This window comes from Pseudophryne corroboree, chromosome 5, assembly GCF_028390025.1.
Source record: "Pseudophryne corroboree isolate aPseCor3 chromosome 5, aPseCor3.hap2, whole genome shotgun sequence".
NCBI lineage: Eukaryota > Metazoa > Chordata > Amphibia > Anura > Myobatrachidae > Pseudophryne > Pseudophryne corroboree.
Genome location: NC_086448.1, coordinates 584,280,645 through 584,304,107, shown reverse-complemented (window position 1 = coordinate 584,304,107; position 23,463 = coordinate 584,280,645). Strand labels below are relative to the sequence as shown.

Below are 23,463 nucleotides of genomic sequence, written 5' to 3'. Positions count from 1 at the left end.
TGTGGGGAGCAGTGCGGGTGGGTGTAAGAATGTGGAGTGCACACTAATGTCCAATGGAACTGACCCAGCAAAATCTGCGCACGCCCCTCAGTTCCCTGCTCAGCTTGAGGGGTAGTCTTGGGGGCAGTCATGATGTTCTTGGACAGAGAAGTAGCAGGCATTGGTCCTGGTGTTCTCAAGGCAGAGGTGAGGAGAGGCCACATGATGGTCCCGAGTTGCAGTGTTTGGGGAAATTGTATTATTCGAGATTTTAGCGTAGTCCAAATCCAGTTCAAACTCCGGTTCTAACTCCATTCTTAAATCATATTCTTAACAATTGCATTCTTCACAATTGCAAGCAGGCCAAGTCCTGACTGCAGGCCTTGATAATATTGCTCTTAAATGCTCCAACTATATCAGCTGGCAAAGGGGGAGGTATGCAATCAGAAGTTCAGCTAATTAACAGAGGTTATTTTGCATTGAAGAAGGATCACAGACATTTGCAGACAAACTTCCTTGGGGTGTTAAAAGTGTAGCCAGAGAGAGATGAGAGACTCAGATATACAAGCATGAAGATGGTGTTTTTACCTGTGAAGAGAGGAGAAATGGTTTTCAGTTCCGGTTCTAACTCCATTCTTAAATCATATTCTTAACAATTGCATTCTTCACAATTGCAAGCAGGCCAAGTCCTGACTGCAGGCCTTGATCATCCATTGTAACAGGACCATGAGCCTGTAGGCAGGCTATTGTCACTTGAAGATGGCAGTGAAGAATTTCCTGGGACTGAGCCAGGATCAGAAAGTCGTCTAGGTATGGGAAAATCCTTATTCTCGGACTACGCAAATGAGCTACCATTACTACCATTATTTTGGTAAATACCCTGGGAGCTGTAGCCAGTCCAAAAGGTAGCGCCTGAAACTGGAAATGATGCTGAAGGATAGCAAACCTGAGATAGCGCTGATGGGAAGATGCTAATGGTACATGTAGGTAAGCACCCTGAATATCCAGGGACATTATTAAATCCTCCGGCTCCATATCCAGGATAATGGAATGCAAGGTTTCCATACGGAATCAAGACACTCAAATATATTTGTTCAGAGCCTTGAGATTGAGAATGGGTAGGTAGGATCCATTTGGTTTCTGAACTAAAAACAGGTTGGATTAGAAGCCTCATCCCGATATGCTGTAGAAACCGGCACTATTACCGCTGACTGCAATAGTTTTTGAACCGCATCTTCTAGGGCTCTGGCCTTCGATTCCACAGGAGATGGGCTGATACAAAATTATTTTTGAGGGCTTTTCTTGAAGGAAAAAGCATAACTGTGAGACACCGCTTCTTGCACCCAGGTAGCTATGGTTGACTGTAGCCAAACCTATGCAAAAAGAAGAAGTTGGCCTCCCACCCTGGGATCCCCCAGGTGGAGGCCCGAGCCATCAGGCTGATTACTTTTCTTCTGGTTTAGAAGCCGGGCGTCTAGTTGCCCAGGCCTATTTCGTTTAGTCCTACCCAATTTATCTGATTGAGACTGCTTGCCATAAACCTTTCCTTTTGCTTTACCTTGAGCCTGAAAGCAGGAGATCTGGGTTTAGCCTTAGACAAAGAAGGAAACTTCACTTTTTTGGAGTCTGCTTCAGACACAATGATGTTATCTAATGTTGTGCCAAACAGAATATTTCCAACAAAAGGCAAAGATTCCAGAACCTTCTTGGATTCTGAGTCAGCCTTCCATGCACATAGCCATACAGCTCTGCGAGATGCTACTGAGGAGGCTAATGCTTGAGAAGCTACTGTACCCATAGCAAGTGCTGCTTCTTCCATAACAGCAGCTGCCTGCTTTATAAATGCAATATGGGATAACTGTTCTCTCGTAGATATTGAGAGATCATCTTTCAAAGCTTCTGCCCAGCCTGCCACTGCTTATGTCACCCAAGCTGTATCCATAGCAGGGCTAGTGACTGACCCTGTCAAGAAAAAAACAGTTTAAGAAACCCATCAATCTTTCGGTCAGTTACATCATTTAATGATGTTGAAGGCAGAGGTAACGTAGATTTGCGCACAAGTCGGACTACATGTGCATCTACTTTGGGAGGAATTTCCCTTTTTAAACTGTCCACAGTAGGAAAAGGATAATAAAAATCCCATTTCTTGGGAATTTTACATTTCTTACTGGGTCTATCCCATGCCTCTTGCATTATTTCCTTCAGCTGATCCAAGTTAGGAAATTCTGCTTTTACTGTTTTAGGACATTTAAATACAGGAGCCTTAGATTTCAAAACAAGCTCTGTTGCCTCCTCTATTGACAGAATGGATTTGACTGCCTGAATTAACTCAGGTATATCTACTGAGGAAAAGTGCTCCTCCTCCCTAGATGTAGATCCAGCTTCATCATCTGAAGTGCCCTCTGATTCTGACATATGTGTAGACTGTGAAGATGTAGCCCCATGTCTATCAGATTTCAAATGCTTGAGTCTGTCAGCCTGTTTTTGCTGAAAAGCATCTGAGGTCTGAACTAAATCCTGGACTGGATGTGGTATGATCTAAGGAGCATGTTGCATGTAAGAGTTAAGCGGGTACCCCAGACCTGGTACTGTAGCTGGCGTCATGCGTACTGCTAAACTGGATAATGTCTGTGCAAAGGATGCCCAGGGAGGTTCCTGTGATATAACAGGTAAATAGCCAGAAGCCAATTTACTGAGCAAGTTTTTATGGAAATCATAAAAGTTTGCACATAACCCATGCTGTACCAGGTCCTGAGTAGTTAACCCCGCTTTACATGATGTTAACGTAGGTGTATCTTCACCCTTGCCTTTCTTAGACATAGCAATAATTAACCACACACACACACAGTGTAAAAATAGGATTTTAATTACCTACTGCTAAATAATTTTCTCGTAGTCCATAAGGGATATTGGGGAGACTGAGTATGATGGGTATAGACGGGGTCCAAAGGAACCGGTGCACTTTTAATTTCTTCAACTGGGTATGCTGGCTCCTCCACTCTATGCCCCCTGTCACAGGCAGTTATAGGTAAACAGTGTCCGACGGAGAAAGGACATACATGAGAGAAGGAACATAACAACAATGGGGGTAATTCAGACCTGATCGCTGCTAGAATTCGCATCGCAGGCAGCGGGTTTTAGCCAAATGCGCACACGCAAAGCCAGAAGTGCGCATGTGCCGGGCTCGCCGTGCAACGTATGCAATACGCATGGATTTTCTGTTCGCTGTCAGGCAACGACAAAGAGGCGTGTTGAAGGCGGTGCGGGGGCTTGGCTTTGCAGGCTTGCGAAAAGGGGCGTGTAGGTGGGTGTCTTGCGGGGGTGTGTACTAAGGACTGCAAGCGTGGTTTTTGCACAGCTGAAAAGCAAATCGCTGTCAGTGCACACTAGCTATTTGCAGCTGATGAGTAAGTGCACGATTTGCAAACGCCCAGCGCATGTGTCCTTGTCGGCATCTGCTAGCGATTAGTTGCAAATAAAACACACCTGTATGCAATTCAACCGCCTCCACAGCTCATTTCACCTCTAGCTCTCTCTGAAATTGTATGTAGTTTATGACACTCTGCATATGTGCAACACACAATCTACACATGTTTGATTAATACATTTTTAGAAAAGTGCATCAAATGGCACATTAACAAGCACCTGGCTGTGCAGAAAACAGGATGTCACTACCCAGTATTGAAGTACCCCATCTACTGGGCAACAAACATAACAAAAGACTGGTATCAGAACACTGGGTGAGGAAGATGTGTGCCAAATTGAGGGTTTTTCTGGGACTAATAACCAAACACAATACTCAACAACACAAAATGAAGAGGAAGGTGAGACAAGTTCTAAGGCTAATGCATGACAGGCAGGGAAAGTAAACGGAATAGGCCAATCCCCATTCTGCGGGAGGGAGTTGGACATTCTTGACCCACAAATCATTGTAAACAAACATTTTTTAAAAGATAAGATGGGCTCAGGGAGCAAAGACCACATCTGGTGAGAAATCACTGTTTCCTCTTTTTTATCCTCAGCTGTTGGGATTGTTCTGCCTGAGGTCTGTTCACGGATCTTCGAGGGGCCTGCCCAGTGGGCTCTTGTTCCTAGGCAGGACTAGGTCAGGTGTCGGATCCTCCCCGAGACTCTGGCCAAGGAGGTCTGCGATGGTCTGTATGCCTTGTCAAATACTGGCAGAGATGTCACACATGCCTTGTTGCATTTTGGAGGACAGCTCACGGACCATGGAGGTCAGGTTATGGACTCAGGAGGACAGCTCTCGGACCTATTGGAGCATTTAGTCATGGAAGTTGATGTTGATTTAACCATGGGTCACAATCTCATCCAGAAGCTCCGGGAGAGTGGGTTGTGACAGTTTGGCAGTTTGTGGCTGTGATGGTGGTCTTTCCTGCCCCACACTGGAGCTGTCACTCAATCCCCCCTCCTCAGCCTCAGTGAGCTGCCTCTCCTGTGCTCTGATAGGAAAAGGAGATAAAAGGAAACAAAAAAAAACAAGAATTAGGACCCCACATTTTACACAAAAAATGTTTTATTTAAAAAAAAAAACACAAATAAGAATCAATTTACATTCCAAGGCATGTGGACCTACAAGGGCAGGTGTGTCGGTGTCCATTTCGGACACATCTGCCACCTCCTCTTAAGACATACAGACCATCACCTGCTACTCCAACTCGGTGAATTCCACAGTCTCAGGGAGTAGCCTTCCACCTGTTGCCCTCGAAGCATTCCAGTGTGCAGACTTTTTTTGCTTCAGGCGGGATTTGAAGTCAGCCCAACTACATATGTATTTGTGTTTAGAGGAAATGAGAAGAAACGAAACATTCTTAATTGTAAACTAAATTTATATGTTTTAATTATCATTTCTTTGGTCCACTTATACTTGTACACATACATAGCACTTAATATTGAAATATGCTATTTTAACTTGAATTTAGATATAGAAACAGCAAACAAAGACTAAGCTGTTCATTTATGTAGCACCTTCTACAAGAGTACATATGTAATAGTCTTGGTTGCTATAGGCAACATTACTTTAAAAAGCAACCTCCTATCTTAGTGAATGCAGACAATAGTGTGTTTGAGTGTGCCTCAGTATGTATGTACCGTCTCCTGACTTCTTGTGGTGTGCAGACAACTGGGCCCCCAGCATTAACTGCATCGGTGATCTCCCTCCAGAAACGGTCCTTGGTCCCTGCGCCCATATTTTTACTGCCAATATGTCTTTGTTCAATGGATTGTGGGACCAGAATGGCCAACTCCCTCTTGGTAAATGGTTGTTGGCGTCTTTTCTTTTGGTTTCTTTTCTGCGATGCAGTAGCCTGTGAACTATTTTTAGCTTCCTCTTCACTGTGTGGGGCTGATTCTTGTGTTTGGGAAGTTGGCCCAGAATCTTCCTCAGTTTTACCCACATCTTCCTCAGCCAGAGAACTCACACCAGCCTCTTGTTGTGTCTCTTCTCCAGTAGATGGGGCTACTTCACTACTGGGTTCTTCTGCTAGCTCCTCAAAGACTCTTTCCTGCTCTTCAACCAATTGCTGAAACCTAGCTTCTACTCTCTGCTGTCTCCTCCTGACTGCTGCATACTCCTCCCTGATTTTCCTATATTAATTTGCTATTTGTAGCTGACGCTCCATGATGATGGCCTGCGCGTATGGTTCTGGGGCTCTTGTTTTATACCTGCGTATGCATGCTTAATCGTAATTAGCACAGGTGATGCATCCGCAAAGTTATTACAAATACTATTTAAGCATGTTCTAGCCACCCGTGGTTTGTCGGTGTTAAGTGTGTGTGGAGTTGTGGAGGAGTGGATTAGTGGCGTTGGTGTGTCGGTTTGTTGTTTAGTGGAGGTGGCGAGTGTTTATTTAAGGTAAGATAGGTTTGTGTTTTGTTGTTTTAACATAACTATTGTCTCTTTACAAAATTTTATTAATAAATTAAATTGTTATGTGTCATGCAGAGACATGTAGGTGTGTGTAATTTTATGATCAATTGTGTGCAGTATGCTGTTTGCGGATGTGTATGCAGCACGTTCCGGTGCGGTGTGTTTTTATGGATATTTTGTAGAAAGAACGCACAGCGTGATCCACACATTTTTAAAAACGGGTTTTGTGGTGTCTTTTTTGAGTTTGCCATGTATTGTAGTGTAGTAATAATTTTGTTTTAAACAAATCTACTTGGTGTTATATTTTTCTCAAAGGAATACCAGTATATTTATCTGCATGTTCACAGGTGTGTGTGGTGTGGTTTTGTAATATGTATGTGTGTGTTTCTTATGGTTTATTTTATATTTTCTTCTGAAGGAAGCATCTTTTGAGTTTGTTTATTTGGCAAAGAAGCCCATTTAAGTTTTTTGGCCTTTTGCCCTATACATTTGTGATATTTATCTGCGGGTAAGTATATGCATATTCACAGGTGTGTGTGGTTTTGTAATATCTATGTGTGTGTTTCTTATGGTTTCTTTTATCTTTTCTTCTGAAGGAAGCATCTTTTGAGTTTATTTGGCAAAGAAGCCCATTTTAGTTTTTTGGCCTTTTGCATTTTTTAACATTTGTGTAGTTCTTCTGCGGGTAAGTATATGCATGCTTATAGGTGTGTGTTGTGGGGTGTGGTGTTCTCTTAGTGTTTTGTGTTTTTCATTTTACTCTCAAGGCATTGTTAATTTTTTTTTGTATGCCCTAAGTATCCTTTTTTTTGCGTTTTACTTATTGTTGTTGATTTTTGTTTGCTTTTATGGTAAGTATATGCATGTTCATTGTAAGTATACGCATGCTAATTGTGTTGTTCTGCTCTGTTGTGTTTTTAGGACTAATAATGTTTAAAAATCTTCATAAAGTTAACAATGTTTCTTACCTCCTGCTGTTCCCAAAGTAGCTATGGATTTCCCAACAGCTCTAAGTGAATATTGTATTATTTTATGGATTGTGACGAATGTTTTGGTATTATATTTGGATGTTGCTGTCAGGAATCGACTTACCAGGCTGACATCCGTCCGCCGCTGCGGACTCCGTCCTGGCTCCCTGCGGTCACCTGTCGCCTATGCCCCTGCCATGGGACATCATCAAGATCCTGGGAGCACTCCTGAGACAGCGGGCGTGTAGCGCGCCGCGTCCCCGCTGGGCCGCGGCGTGGGCGCCGCCATGACAGTCTGCAATAGCCAGTATACTGCGGCCAATCCGGTGCTTGGCCGCACCCACTCTTCCTTCACTCACCCAATCCCTGCGCACCATGGGGTATATAAGAGGCTACAGGTTCAGTTCACAGGCATCCTGGACTTTGTGTCTTTCCAGCGACCTACATGAAAGGATCGGTTCCTGTCTCTCCTGAGTTCCTGGTTCTCTGCTAAGAACTTATACTCCTGGTTACTCTGCATTCTTCCGTGGAACTTCAAGGCTCAGCAATACCTGCAACCTGCATAAGGCCTCACACTCATCACCACCTTGTGTGCTTCAGCCTGCAGTTGAAGACTGACTCCAGGTGTGTTCATTCCTCCACCTGTGACACAGCTTGCTGCTGCCAGTGCCTCATCACCTGCACTGTGAGTCGGACTCCTGCTTATGCTCAGGTTTGCCATTTCCATCTACTGTCTAAGTTTCCTGTTTTAAAACCCTGCACTGGTTTCCAAGCCAGAACCATCTCATTATCATTCTGTTCTTCTGATTATATACTTCCGGATATTATTTCTCAAAGTCATTTGTCATCCATTGCCATAGACTTTCAGTTATTACACTGAGTGATTGACTTTTTCTCATCTGTTATTATTATTTCTGCTGCAATACTGTTATAACATCTGCTTAATAAAAATACCATTGCGCTCATGCGCAGGAACGTTATTCAACCTCCTCGTTTCCTTCCTTCCACCTCCACTGACCCACTAGCGCCCCCTCCGGGGACACAGACCAAACACAATCTGACAGTAAGTCCAGGATCGATGGACTCGGATGGTGGACGGAGTGTGGGGTCAGAGGCCTTGCAAGATCTGGTCTCCCGTCTGGATGGTCAAGAGGTTGCGCAGCAGCAGATGCTTCACTTCCTGCAAGGGATGTCCTCCCGATTGGATACACTGCAGCAATCCCTGCCTAGTGTACTCTCACCTACTGTTCCAGTTACTCCAGCACCTGCCAGTGCTGTAAATTCTTCTACGTCGGCTGCATCAGCTCCAGTGTCACGTCTGCACCTGCCCGTGCCGAGCAAATATGATGGCAGTCCTAAATTATGCCGCGGCTTTCTCAATCAGTGTGAAATACAGTTTGAGTTATTGCCACATAACTTTCCTACGCCAAGGTCCAAGGTTGCCTACATCATTTCCTTGCTCTCTGGTTCTGCTCTGAGTTGGGTGTCTCCTCTGTGGGAACGTGCTGACCCTCTGATCAACAACTACTCAGACTTCGTGTCAACCTTTAGACGGATCTTTGACGAGCCTGGTCGTGCAACATCAGCTTCGGCAGACCTGATCCAACTTCGTCAAGGTAACCGAAGCATGGGACAATATGTCATCCAGTTCCAGACGTTGGCTGCAGAGATCCAGTGGAACAACCAAGCTCTGGTAGCAGCCTTCTGGCACGGACTCTCGGATCGGATCAAGGACGAACTGACAACCCGTGACATTCCTGTTCAACTGCCTGATTTGATCTCCCTGTGTATTAAGCTGGACTCTCGCATCCGCGAACGCAATAATGAACGCGCTCGGAGTGAGTCTCGCAGATCAAGGTTCATACCTCCTGTACAGTTCCAGTCTCCCTCTTCTGACGAGCCTATGCAGATAAATAGGTCCCGCCTATCTCCTGAAGAGCGGGCAAGAAGAATACGTGAGAGGCTCTGCCTATACTGTGCTGCTGCGGGTCATCAAATTAACTCCTGCACGATGCGTTCGGGAAACGCCAGATCCTGACTTGTAAGGGAGGAGTCAAGTTAGGATCTTTCAGTCAAGCTCCTTCTCAACAAGACCTCATTCTTCCAGTGACGCTAGAAACTTCCGTTGGGCTCCAGTCTGCGTCAGCATTAGTGGACTGCGGTGCTGCAGGAAATTTTATCACCCAAGCTGCGGTAAATAAATTTCGCCTGTCTACCTGTGAACTTTCTTGTCCTGTATACATTACTGCTGTGGATGGTAGTAGAATCTCTAAGGGGAACATTTCACATCAAACTACCCCAGTGGTTCTGGGAGTTGGATTTCTCCATTCAGAACTGATCAAGTTCCTGGTCATCCCTCAAGCCACCCAGGAGATTGTCTTGGGCATGCCTTGGCTCCAGCTACATAACCCACAGTTCGACTGGACAACGTTGCAGCTTACCTCATGGGGTTCACACTGTCATCAATCCTGTTTAGCCCAAGTGTGTCCCATTAAGTCTACCGAAGTAAAGTCACAGCTAAGTCTTCCAGCAGCTTATCAAGACTTCGCAGACGTCTTCTGTGAAAAGGCTGCTGACATTCTGCCGCCCCATAGGGAATGGGATTGTCCCATCGATCTCCTTCCTGGCAAGAAGCCACCTAGGGGGCGCACCTACCCTTTATCTGTTCCTGAAACAGAGGCGATGAGTAATTACATCAAAGAGAATCTTCAGAAAGGATTCATCCGTCCGTCATCATCACCCGCTGGTGCAGGTTTCTTCTTTGTCAAAAAGAAGGATGGAGGACTGCGTCCATGCATTGACTATCGGGGTCTCAATGACATTACCATCAAGAATAGTTATCCTTTACCACTCATTACCGAACTTTTTGATAGAGTTAAGGGGGCTCGCATCTTCACCAAGTTAGATCTCCGCGGTGCCTATAATCTCATCAGAATCCGGAGTGGTGACGAGTGGAAAACAGCTTTCAACACTCGAGATGGCCATTATGAATACCTGGTAATGCCATTTGGGTTGAGTAATGCTCCAGCGGTATTCCAACACTTTGTGAACGAAATTTTTCGAGATGTTCTGTATAAGTACCTCGTTGTCTACTTAGATGATATTCTTATCTTTTCTCAAGACCTTCCATCTCATCGCCTACAAGTCTGTGAAGTTCTCCGACGTCTTCGTGAGAACCGTCTCTACGGGAAACTATCTAAATGCACCTTTGAAGTTCCCTCTATACCCTTCCTGGGTTATATAATTTCCGGATCGGATCTTCAGATGGACCCGACAAAATTGGAAGCCATTGCCAACTGGTCCATTCCAAATTCCCTCAAATCTATCCAGCGGTTCCTGGGTTTCGCCAACTACTATAGAAAATTTATTCGAGGATTCTCCACTCTCATCGCTCCTATTACCAACCTGACTCGGAAAGGGGCAGATCATTCCAACTGGTCAGAAGAAGCCTTGGCAGCCTTCCGGAAAATCAAGCTAGCCTTTATGTCTGCTCCAGTGCTGTCACAGCCAGATGTCGACAGACCATTCGAGTTGGAGGTAGATGCCTCTACAGTTGGGGTTGGAGCTGTTCTCTCCCAGAAGGGATCTGATGGGAAAGTCCACCCGTGTGGATTCTATTCTCGCAAGTTTCTTCCTGCAGAAGCTAACTACTCCGTGGGAGATCAAGAGTTACTGGCAATCAAGCTGGCTCTCGAGGAATGGAGATATCTCCTAGAAGGGGCCAAACATCCGTTTAACATCTTCACGGATCATAAAAACCTGCTATATTTAAAAGCAGCCCAGTGCCTTAACCCTCGCCAGTCCAGGTGGGCTATGTTTTTCTCACGTTTTAATTTTAAGCTTCATTTCCGCCCAGGTTCACAGAATGTGAAAGCCGACGCATTATCCCGATCCATGGAATCTGAAGAAGGAACATCTGACTCTGTGCCACATTCCATCCTGAGTCCCGTGGTTTTCGCTGCCTCTCAAGTCTCCCCAGCTCCTCCTCCTGGTAAGACTTTTGTTTCCCCAGAGCTCCGTCCCAAGTTGCTATCTTGGGCCCATCAATCCAAGTTCACTGGTCATCCTGGTGTCCTGAAGACATTCAAGTTCCTTTCTGCGTCATATTGGTGGCCAAAGATGAAAATGGACATCCAGGATTTCGTGGCATCCTGTCCTAAATGTGTGCAGCACAAGACTCCTCGTCAATCTCCAGCAGGTCAGTTACAACCCTTGTCTGTCCCTAGTCGTCCTTGGTCTCACCTATCCATGGATTTTATCACTGACCTTCCTCCTTCTCAGGGACATAATACCATTTGGGTTGTAGTAGACAGATTCACCAAGATGGCTCATTTCGTTCCTCTCCAGGGTCTCCCTTCTGCCCCGAAACTTGCCCAAATCTTCTTACAGGAGATTTTCCGCTTACATGGTTTACCCTCTGAAATAATATCTGATCGGGGGGTACAGTTTGTAGCGAGGTTTTGGAGGGCCCTCTGTTCTGCCATGCAGGTTAAATTGAAATTCTCGTCATCATACCATCCTCAGACGAATGGGCAGACAGAGAGAGTCAATCAAGAACTTGAGACTTTTTTAAGGTTATATGTGTCATCTTCCCAGGATGATTGGTTCAATCTGCTTCCATGGGCCGAGTTTGCCCATAACTTTCGATACCATACTGCTACTGAGACGACACCATTCTTCGCAGTATATGGGCAACATCCCCGTGTACCTGAATTCCAAGAACTCCCTCATGTGGATGTTCCTGCTGCCACTACTGCTCTGACCCAGTTTTCATCCATTTGGAAAAGAATTCATGTTTCCCTCAAAAAAGCCTCCAGTCGATACAAGGTTTTTGCCGACCGCAAGAGACGTGCGGTTCCCCATTTGAAACCTGGGGACAAGGTTTGGTTATCAACCCGCAACCTTCGTCTCAGGGTCCCATCCATGAAGTTTGCACCACGCTTCATTGGTCCTTACCCTATCGAGAGTGTCATCAACCCAGTGGCTTACAAGTTGAAATTACCATCTTCACTTCGTATACCTAACGCCTTTCACATTTCTCTCCTCAGACCTTTAGTCTTAAACCGCTTTCAGAATACTCTTCCAGCAGGTCCCAAGATTCGAACTCAGCGGGGCGTGGAATTTGAGATCAACAAGATTCTGGACTCCCGTTGCCGGTATGGACGTCTCCAGTATCTGGTCGATTGGTGCGGTTATGGCCCAGAGGAGAGAAGCTGGGTGAATTCATCTGATGTCCATGCTCCTAGGTTGGTCCGTGTTTTCCACAGCACTCATCCCTCCAAGCCACGTGGGTGTTCGGTGTCCACCCCTAAAGGAGGGGGTACTGTCAGGAATCGACTTACCAGGCTGACATCCGTCCGCCGCTGCGGACTCCGTCCTGGCTCCCTGCGGTCACCTGTCGCCTATGCCCCTGCCATGGGACATCATCAAGATCCTGGGAGCACTCCTGAGACAGCGGGCGTGTAGCGCGCCGCGTCCCCGCTGGGCCGCGGCGTGGGCGCCGCCATGACAGTCTGCAATAGCCAGTATACTGCGGCCAATCCGGTGCTTGGCCGCACCCACTCTTCCTTCACTCACCCAATCCCTGCGCACCATGGGGTATATAAGAGGCTACAGGTTCAGTTCACAGGCATCCTGGACTTTGTGTCTTTCCAGCGACCTACATGAAAGGATCGGTTCCTGTCTCTCCTGAGTTCCTGGTTCTCTGCTAAGAACTTATACTCCTGGTTACTCTGCATTCTTCCGTGGAACTTCAAGGCTCAGCAATACCTGCAACCTGCATAAGGCCTCACACTCATCACCACCTTGTGTGCTTCAGCCTGCAGTTGAAGACTGACTCCAGGTGTGTTCATTCCTCCACCTGTGACACAGCTTGCTGCTGCCAGTGCCTCATCACCTGCACTGTGAGTCGGACTCCTGCTTATGCTCAGGTTTGCCATTTCCATCTACTGTCTAAGTTTCCTGTTTTAAAACCCTGCACTGGTTTCCAAGCCAGAACCATCTCATTATCATTCTGTTCTTCTGATTATATACTTCCGGATATTATTTCTCAAAGTCATTTGTCATCCATTGCCATAGACTTTCAGTTATTACACTGAGTGATTGACTTTTTCTCATCTGTTATTATTATTTCTGCTGCAATACTGTTATAACATCTGCTTAATAAAAATACCATTGCGCTCATGCGCAGGAACGTTATTCAACCTCCTCGTTTCCTTCCTTCCACCTCCACTGACCCACTAGCGCCCCCTCCGGGGACACAGACCAAACACAATCTGACAGTTGCTTATTCACTCTGTTAAATCTGTTTTTCAGATGGCGGCGGCATACCTGAATGCCTTATCCTACCAACCCCACCCAGCCCTTCATCCTCGAAGGCAACGGAGGCGTGCAAGGCCTAGTACTGTATCTTCCGTACCCATGTCAGCCTTTTTGGAATGCCAGATGATGAGGTGTTGCGGCGCTATAGGCTGCACCCTCATGTCATCCTAGAAACTCTCTCAAAAATAGAAAGTGATCTAGAAAGTTCAATTCGGCAATCTACATCAATTGCACCACTGACACAAATCCTTGCTGTGTTACATTTCTGCACCTCAGGGTCCTACCAGAATATAGCTGGTGTCCTGCTAGGTGTCTCCCAGGCAGCATTTTCGAGGATCCTGAGGCGTATCATTGCTGCCTTCCTGAAAAGAATGAAGCAGTTAATTTCTATGCCATTGGATGTGGGGTCCCTAGCTGTGTTGAAGCAACAATTCCGTGAAGGGGGAAGTCGCTTCCCACACATTATTGGGGTAGTGGATGGGACACATGTTCCACTTGCAGCTGCACCAGCAAATATTCGCAAGTGAGTAATGCACACTGTAGCAATTCTGTTTGCATGAGTGTGTTTGCAGTAAAATGTTTAGTAAGATTTGCAACCCAAAATATGTGTGTGTGGTTTTTACTATAAATAGTGGTAGTGTACGTATGGATATAGAGGCATAGATGTTTCTATGCATGTATACAGTATGTGTGTGGTTTGTATGTTGGTATGGAATATCCATGGCATAACGATTGAACAAACAACCCAAACACATACTGTACTGTGTATCTGACATCAGGACATGCTATGTTTTTGTACTATAAAAAAAAAAATAAATATATATATATATATATATATATATATTTTTTTTTTTTTTAAACTACTTAATATTATTTTATTGTATTGATTACACAATGGGACCATAGTAAACAACACTAAATTAAATGTTTGCAGTATAGAGTACCTAATGTTGTTTACTTTAAAAATTAAAATAAAAAACAAGAAAAACAAAAAACATATAGCTGTGTTTCTCTCTCCTTAGGCCGAGCACAAAGGAGCCGAGGAACACAACAGTGGCCCAGACGAGCCACCACTCAATTCTCCTCCCCCTCTCAACCACCTACCCCCCCCCTCAAACTTCCGCAGCCTCTCAACCACCCTCCCCCTCTCAAACTTCCGCCACCTCTCAAACTTTCTCCCCTCCTCAACCACCATCCCCCCTCTATCTGCCCCCCCTCTCAACCACCCTCCACCCACATCCTCCATCCCCCACTCAAAAATCTATCCACCCTTGACATTCCCCACACCTCACAATCTGATCCTCCTCCCCCCATCCAACATCCCAGCCCCTTTCAAGCCCCTTCCCCCATTCAACCTCCAACCCCTCTTCAAGCACCTTCCCCCATTCAACCTCCCTCTCCCTTTCAATCCCCTCCTGGCCATGAAGGACAATCTGCAGGCTCTGACTTTGTTCTAACTTTTTTAAGTTAATTTTTTTTAAAGAAATTGTTCCATTTTTTATTAAAGTTTTATAACTATGCTATTGTGTTGCGTTTTTATTACACAGACTTCTATGCCTTTATATCTGTTTTTTTGCTATTTTATCTATCCTTTGATTCTTCAATATGTGTCCAATTACCTTTCTCCAACTTTACTATTATTATTATTATTATTATTATTTTTTTGGGGGGGAACTACATCACTATTTAAAAAAGAAAAAAAAAACCTTTTTAAAATGTAGCTGTTAAAAATAGTATAAAGCGTATGGTGCAAATAGGACAACAAACAGATTTAGGGTAAATATGTTTGTTGTCTCAATTGCTTAATGTTATTGGCCGAATAAACTGACTAACACTTAATTTTGCAGTGATTGATCACTTAATTTGTCAACCACATTCCAATTTATTAGGGTAATTGTTTGTACAAGTGTGCTTTAAAAAAAACAACACACAATTGTGCGATTATTAGAACGCTAGCGAATACAACGCACATGTACAAACGAATACGTGCTGCTGGCGGGACAGCTTGCAAACACATCGCTCCCGTGCGAAGCAGAATGGTATACACCTCTTTTTTGCACTGCTACACATTTGTGTGCACTCGTGCGCGGAGGACGTGAATTTGCACTCTCACATTGTGTTCGCTCGAGTGCGAACGATGCTTGCGTGCGCATCGAATGGTGATCAGGTCTGAATTAGGCCCAATGAGTGGTGAGATTTATACACTAGCACACCACTAACATAAAACAACCAGCAACGGCTGGTAACCAAACAGCAACAGTTGAACAGGTAACCATAGAAAAGACAACCTGCAGAAAAGTCAACGCACTGAGGCCGGCGCTCAATATCCCTTATGGACTACGAGAAAAGGATTTACCGGTAGAAAATTACAATCCTATTTTCTCTACCATCCATAAGAGACATTGGGGATACTTAGTACAATGTGGATGTCCCAAAGTTTCAAGAACAGACAGGAACATGCGAAGACTTCTGCAGCATCGCCTGCCCAAACCGGGTATCCTCTTTGGCCAGGATATCAAACCTGTAGAACTCCAAAAGGTAATCATCCCCGACTAGGTAGCAGCTCGGCATAGTTGCAATCTTGTAGAGTGGGCCTTCAGAGATTGTGGAACAGGTAAGGCCGCCGACACATAGGCCTGTTGGATAGTAAGCCTAAGCCAACAAGCAATAGACTGTTTTGAAGCAGGGCAACCTTTTTTCTGTGCATCATATAGTACGAACAAAGAATCCGTCTTTCTGATCCGAGCCCTTTTCATGACACAGATCTTCAGGGCTCGCACCGCATCCAATGAATCCGGAGGAGCGAAAGAGCCAGAACCTGATGTAACCACAATAGGTTGATTCAAGAGGAACGTAGAGACGACCTTTGGCAGGAACTGCTGTCTAGTCCTGAGCTCCGCTCTGTCCTCGTAAAAGACCAAGTAGGGACTTTTACATGATAAGGCCCCCAATTCTGAGACACGCCTAGCAGAAGCTAGGGCCAGTAACATCACCATCTTCCACGTGAGGTACTTGTCTTCTACAGTCATCCGTGGTTCAAACCAGGACGACTGAAGGAACTCAAACACAATATTCAAATCCCAGGGTGCTGTGGGCGGCACAAAAGGAGGTTGTATGTGAAGCACCCCTTGCAAAAATGTCTGAACTTTTAGCAACATTGACAATTGCTTCTGGGAGAAGATGGAGAGAGCTGAAATCTGGACCTTAATGGAACCCAGACGTAAGTCCTTGTCCACTCCAGCCTGCAGGAAACATCCCAAGTTGAACTCCACAGGCGGGTACGTGCAGTCCTTGCACCAAGAGACATATCTTCTCCAGATATGATGACAGTGTTTTGACGTCACAGGTTTCCTGGCCTGAACCGTGGTAGCAATGACCTTCTTGGAAAGGCCTTTGTGAGCTAGGATGTTCCGCTCAACCTCCATGCCGTCAAACGAAGTCGCCGTAAGTCCGGGTAGACGAACGATCCTTGTTGAAGAAGATCTCTTCTTAGTGGTAGAGGTCAAGGGTCTTCGACAGACAAGATCCACGTAACACGCCCTCCGAAGCCAATTCGGAGCAATCAGAATTGCCTGGACTCCTTGATGTCTCATTCACTTTACTCCGATTCCATTACTCCCAAGGGTGCTAAACAGGTAGACCAGCCGGTAAGGCCAAGGCGACGGTAAGGTCACTGCCCTTGGCCGAGGGTCCCCGGTTCGGAGCAATACCAACGAAGCTTCTTGTTGAGTTGAGAAGCCATCATGTCTATTTCTGGGCAGCCCCACCGGTCGATGATCTGTTGAAACACCTGATGGTGGAGCCTCCACTCCCACGGGTGGAGTTCGTGACGACTCACGAAGTCCGCTTCACAGTTGTAATCTACCGGAATAAATATTGCTGAGATTGCCCTTGCATTTCTTTCTGCCCAGAGGAGTATCTTTGACACCTCTCGCATACTGGCCCTGCTTTTTGTCCCCCCCCTTGTCGACTGATGTACGCCACTGCTGTGACGTTGTCCGACTGTACCTGGATCAAATGATCCCTAAGTAGAGGAGAAGCCTGAAGCAGAGCATTATAGATTGTCCAAAGTTCCAGAATGTTGATCGGAAGGAGGGCTTTATGGCCTGACCACACCTGCCCTGTAACTGAGCCCCTGGGTGACAGCTCCCCATCCTCTCAGATTCGCATCCGTCATGAGGATTCAATCCTGAATCCCGAAACTTCGGCCTTCCAGAAGATTGGACGACTGCAGCCAGCACAGGAGGGAAAGCCTGGCCTGAGGTGGCAGCCGTATTATCCGATGCATCTGAAAATGTGATTCGGACCACTTGCTCAGGAGATCCAATTGAAATGTTCTGGCATGGAACCTCCCATATTGGATCGCCTCGTATGAGGATACCATCTTACCCAACAATCTCATGCAAAGATGGTTAGATATTCGAGCAGGTCAAAGAACTATGCAGACCATATCTTGAAGTGTTCTCGCCTTGTCCTATGGGATAAACACTTTCTGGGCCACAGTATCCAGTAACATCCACAGGAATAGGAGCAGCTGAGTTGGCTCCAGGTGGGACTTCTGTATATTGAGAATCCATCCATGGTGTGATAGAAGTTGGATAGTGCGGTCGATATGGAGCAATAAAAGCTCCCTGGATCTTGCTTTTACCAGGAGATCATCCAGGTAAGGGACAACATTGACCCCCTGGGCCCGGAGCTGGAACATCATCTCCGCCATTACATTCGTGAACACCCTCAGAGCTGTGGACAGGCCGAAGGGTAGCGCCTGGAACTGGTAGCGATCGTCCAGTAGGGCAAATCTCAGAAAAGCCTGATGAGGTGGCCAAATCGGAATATGGAGATAAGCGTCCTTGATATCCAGAGAGACCATGAATTCCTGTTCTTCCAGTCCCGCAATCACTGCTCGCAAGGATTCCATTTTGAACTTGAAAACCTTTAGGTAAAGGTTCAAGGACCTTAGATTCAAAATGGGCCTTACCGAACTGTCCGGTTTTGGTACCACAAACAGGTTGGAGATATAACCCTTTCCCTGTTGCTGTATTGGTACTGGACGTAGAACTGAACCAACATTTGGATCACCTGTTGCAACGTAATTTGCAGATCCTCCAAATCTGGTAAGCTTGATTTGAAAAATTGTTGGGGAGGAGCACTGTCGAACTCCAGCTTGTAGTCCTGAGAAATGAGGTCCTTGACCCAGGTATCCTATGCAGGAACTCTCCCAGATGCGGCTGAAGTGACACAGCCGAGCTCCCACCTCGAGATCCCCTCGGGGTGGGTGGGCACCGTCATGCTGAGAACTTAGTGGAAGCAGAACTGGTTCTTTGTTTCTGAGAACCGGTGCTTGCAGGTTTTCTTGACTTACCTCTGGTGCCTCTAGCCGCATTGGAGGCACCTCTGGCCCTAGATCCAAATCTATTAGACCGAAAGGACTGAACAGACGGCCCCGGGTAGGAACGCCTAGCCAGCAGGGCCCCAGAGGAAACGTGGATTTCCCTGCAGTAACTTTAGAAATTAAGATTTTACTCACCGGTAAATCTATTTCTTGTAGTCCGTAGTGGATGCTGGGGACTCCGTAAGGACCATGGGGAATAGACGGGCTCCGCAGGAGACTGGGCACTCTAAAGAAAGATTTAGTACTACCTGGTGTGCACTGGCTCCTCCCTCTATGCCCCTCCTCCAGACCTCAGTTAAGGAAACTGTGCCCGGAAGAGCTGACATTACAAGGAAAGGATTTTGGAATCCAGGGTAAGACTCATACCAGCCACACCAATCACACCGTATAACTCGTGATAAACTTACCCAGTTAACAGTATGAACAACAAACAAGCATCACTCAACTGATGCCACATAACATAACCCTTTAGTAAGCAATAACTATATACACGTATTGCAGAAAGTCCGCACTTGGGACAGGCGCCCAGCATCCACTACGAACTACGAGAAATAGATTTACCAGTGAGAAAAATCTTATTTTCTCTAACGTCCTAGTGGATGCTGGGGACTCCGTAAGGACCATGGGGATTATACCAAAGCTCCCAAACGGGCGGGAGAGTGCGGATGACTCTGCAGCACTGAATGGGCAAACTCAAGGTCCTCCGCAGCCAGGGTATCAAACTTGTAGAACTTTGCAAATGTGTTTGAACCCGACCAAGTAGCAGCTCGGCAAAGCTGTAATGCCGAGACCCCTCGGGCAGCCGCCCAAGAAGAGCCCACCTTTCTTGTGGAATGGGCTTTCACTGATTTTGGATGCGGCAATCCAACCGCAGAATGAGCCTGCTGAATCGTGCCACAGATCCAGCGAGCAATAGTTTGCTTTGAAGCAGGAGCACCCAGCTTGTTGGATGCATACAGGACAAACAGCGAGTCAGTCTCCCTGACTCCAGCCGTTCTGGTCACATAAATCTTCAAAGCCCGGACTACGTCAAGCAACTTGGAATCCTCCAAGTCACCAGTAGCCGCAGGCACTACAATAGGTTGGTTCAAATGAAAGGATGACACCACCTTTGGCAGAAATTGCGGATGAGTCCGCAATTCTGCCCTATCCATATGGAAAACCAGATAGGGGCTTTTACATGACAAAGCCGCCAATTCTGACACACGCCCAGCCGAAGCTAAGGCCAACAGCATGACCACTTTCCACGTGAGATACTTTAGCTCCACGGTCTTAAGTGGCTCACACCAGTGGGATTTCAGGAAACTCAACACCACGTTAAGATCCCAAGGTGCCACTGGTGGCACAAAAGGGGGCTGAATATGCAGCACTCCCTTAACAAACGTCTGAACCTCAGGCAGTGAAGCCAGTTCTTTTTGGAAGAAAATGGATAGGGCCGAAATCTGGACCTTTATGGACCCTAATTTCAGGCCCATAGTCACTCCTGACTGTAGGAAGTGCAGGAATCGACCCAGCTGGAATTCCTCTGTAGGGGCCTTCCTGGCCTCACACCAAGCAACATATTTTCGCCATATACGGTGATAATGCTTTGCTGTCACATCCTTCCTAGCCTTTATCAGCGTAGGAATAACTTCATCCGGAATGCCTTTTTCCGCTAGGATCCGGCGTTCAACCGCCATGCTGTTAAACGCAGCCGCGGTAAGTCTTGGAACAGACAGGGCCCTTGTTGTAACAGGTCCGTCTGAGAGGCAGAGGCCACGGGTCCTCTGTGAGCATTTCTTGCAATTCCGGGTACCAAGTCCTTCTTGGCCAATCCGGAACAATGAGTATTGTTCTCACTCCTCTTTTTCTTACAATTCTCAGCACCTTTGGTATGAGAGGAAGAGGAGGAAACACATAGACCGACTGGAACACCCACGGTGTTACTAGTGCGTCCACAGCTATCGCCTGAGGGTCCCTTGACCTGGCGCAATATCTTTTTAGCTTTTTGTTGAGACGGGACGCCATCATGTCCACCTGTGGCAGTTCCCATCGATTTGCAATCTGCGTGAAGACTTCTTGATGAAGTCCCCACTCTCCCGGGTGGAGGTCGTGCCTGCTGAGGAAGTCTGCTTCCCAGTTGTCCACTCCCGGAATGAACACTGCTGACAGTGCTAGTACGTGATTCTCCGCCCAACGAAGAATCCTGGTGGCTTCTGCCATTGCCACCCTGCTTCTTGTGCCGCCCTGGCGGTTTACATGGGCCACTGCCGTGATGTTGTCTGACTGATTTAGCACTGGTTGGTTTCGAAGCAGAGGCTCCGCTTGACTCAGGGCGTTGTATATGGCCCTTAGTTCCAGGATATTGATGTGCAGACAAGTCTCCTGACTTGACCACAGCCCCTGGAAGTTTCTTCCTTGAATGACTGCCCCCCATCCTCGGAGGCTTGCATCCGTGGACACCAGGACCCAGTCCTGTATGCCGAACCTGCGGCCCTCGAGGAGGTGAGCACTTTGCAGCCACCACAGAAGAGACACCCTGGCCCTGGGGGACAGGGTGATCAGCCGATGCATCTGAAGATGCGATCCGGACCACTTGTCCAACAGATCCCACTGAAAGATCCTCGCATGGAACCTGCCGAAGGGAATGGCTTCGTATGACGCCACCATCTTTCCCAGGTCTCGCGTGCAGTGATGCACCGATACCTGTTTTGGTTTTAGGAGGCCTCTGACCAGAGTCACGAGCTCCTGAGCCTTCTCCTCCGGGAGAAACACCTTTTTCTGGTTTGTGTCCAGAATCATGCCCAGGAAGGGCAGACGCGTCGTAGGAATCAGCTGCGACTTTGGAATATTCAGAATCCAGCCGTGCTGCTGCAACACTTCCTGAGAGAGTGCTACGCTGATCTGCAACCGCTCCCTGGACCTCGCCTTTATGAGGAGATCGTCCAAGAATGGGATAATCGTAACCCCTTGCTTCCGAAGGAGCACCATCATTTTCCGCCATCACCTTGGTAAATATTCTCGGTGCCGTAGACAGGCCAAACGGCAACGTCTGGAATTGGTAATGACAGTCCTGTACCACAAACCTGAGGTACTCCTGATGAGGTGGATAAATGGGGACATGCAAATACGCATCCTTGATGTCCAGAGACACCATAAAATCCCTCTCTTCCAGGCTTGCAATAACCGCTCTGAGCGATTCCATTTTGAACTTGAATCTTTTCAGATAAATGTTCAGGGATTTTAAATTCAATATGGGTCTGACCGAACCATCCGGTTTCGGTACCATAAACATTGTGGAATAGTATCCTCTTCCTTGTTGAAGGAGGGGAACCTTTACCACCACCTGCTGGAGATATAACTTGTGAATTGCCGCTAACACTACTTCCCTTTCTATGGGGGAAGCTGGCAGGGCCGATTTGAGGTAACGGTGAGGGGGCATCACTTCGAATTCCAGCTTGTATCCCTGAGACACAATCTGTATAGCCCAGGGATCCACCTGTGAGCGAACCCACTGGTGGCTGAAATTTCGGAGACGCGCCCCCACCGCTCCTGGCTCCTGTGGAGCCCCAGCGTCATGCGGTGGATTTAGTGGAAGCCGGGGAGGACTTCTGTTCCTGGGAACTAGCTGAATGGTGCAGCTTCTTTCCTCTACCCCTGCCTCTGGCCAGAAAGGACGCACCTTCTTGCTTCTCTGTGATCGAAAGGACTGCATTTGGTAATACGGTGCTTTCTTAGGCTGTGAGGGAATATATGGCAAAAAGTTTGACTTCCCAGCCGTAGCTGTGGACACTAGGTCCGAGAGACCGTCCCCAAACAATTCCTCACCCTTGTAAGTTAACACCTCCATGTGCTTTTTGGAGTCGGCATCACCTGTCCATTGCCGAGTCCACAGGACCCTTCTGGCAGAAATTGACATTGCATTTATTCTAGAGCCCAGCAGGCAAATGTCCCTCCGGGCATCCCTCATATATAGGACAGCATCTTTTATATGCCCCAGGGTCAGTAAAATGGTATCCTTGTCTAAGGTATCCATTTCCTCAGACAGATTATCTGTCCATGCTGCTACAGCACTACACATCCAGGCCGACGCAATAGCCGGCCACAGTAGAGTACCTGACTGTGCATAAACAGACTTCAGGATACTTTCCTGCTTCCTATCTGCAGGATCCTTTAGGGCGGCCGTATCCTGTGACGGCAGGGCCACCTTTTTAGATAAGCATGTCAGAGCTTTATCTACCCTAGGGGAGGATTCCCAGCGCATCCTGTCCGTTGGCGGGAAAGGGTACGCCATAAGTAACCTTTTGGAAATCAGCACTTTCTTATCGGGGGAATCCCCTGCTTTTTCACATAATTCATTTAACTCATGTGAAGGGGGAAAAGTCACCTCTTGCTTTTTCTCCCCATACATATACACCCTTTTGTCAGGGACAGGGTTTTCCTCCGATATGTGCAATACATCCTTCATTGCTATAATCATGTATCGGATGGCTTTAGTCATTTTAGGCTGCAACTTTGCCTCATCGTCATCGACACTGGAGTCAGAATCCGTGTCGACATCTGTGTCAACCAACTGGGATAGTGGGCGCTTTTGAGACCCTGACGGCTTCTGAGCTGCAGAATCAGACACGGGTTGAGACCCTGACTGATTATCCAACCTTTTATGCAAGGAGCTTACGTTATCATTTAACACCTTCCACATATCCATCCAATCAGGTGTCGGCACTGACACCACAGTCACTTGCACTTGTTCTGCCTCCACGTAACCGTCCTAGTCAAACATGTCGACACAAACGTACCGACGCACCGCACACACACACAGGGAATGCTCTAATTGAGGACAGGACCCCACAAGGCCTTTTGGGGAGACAGAGAGAGAGTATGCCAGCACACACCCCAGCGCTATATAACCCAGGGATTACACAGTAACTTAGTGT

General features: G+C 46.8%; 1 protein-coding gene and 1 long non-coding RNA gene across 5 annotated transcripts in view; both read right to left on the bottom strand.

Annotated features, from left to right (window-relative positions):
- The window catches only part of FBXO15 (F-box protein 15), a 660,886-nt gene that overhangs the window by 393,477 nt on the left and 243,946 nt on the right, over positions 1–23,463 (bottom strand). The window lies entirely within an intron of this gene.
- On the bottom strand, positions 2,825–4,751 carry LOC134928083 (uncharacterized). Its single transcript, XR_010177824.1, has 2 exons — positions 4,643–4,751; positions 2,825–4,439 (listed from the first exon to the last, which is right to left on the bottom strand). It is a non-coding gene; the product is annotated as an uncharacterized LOC134928083 (long non-coding RNA).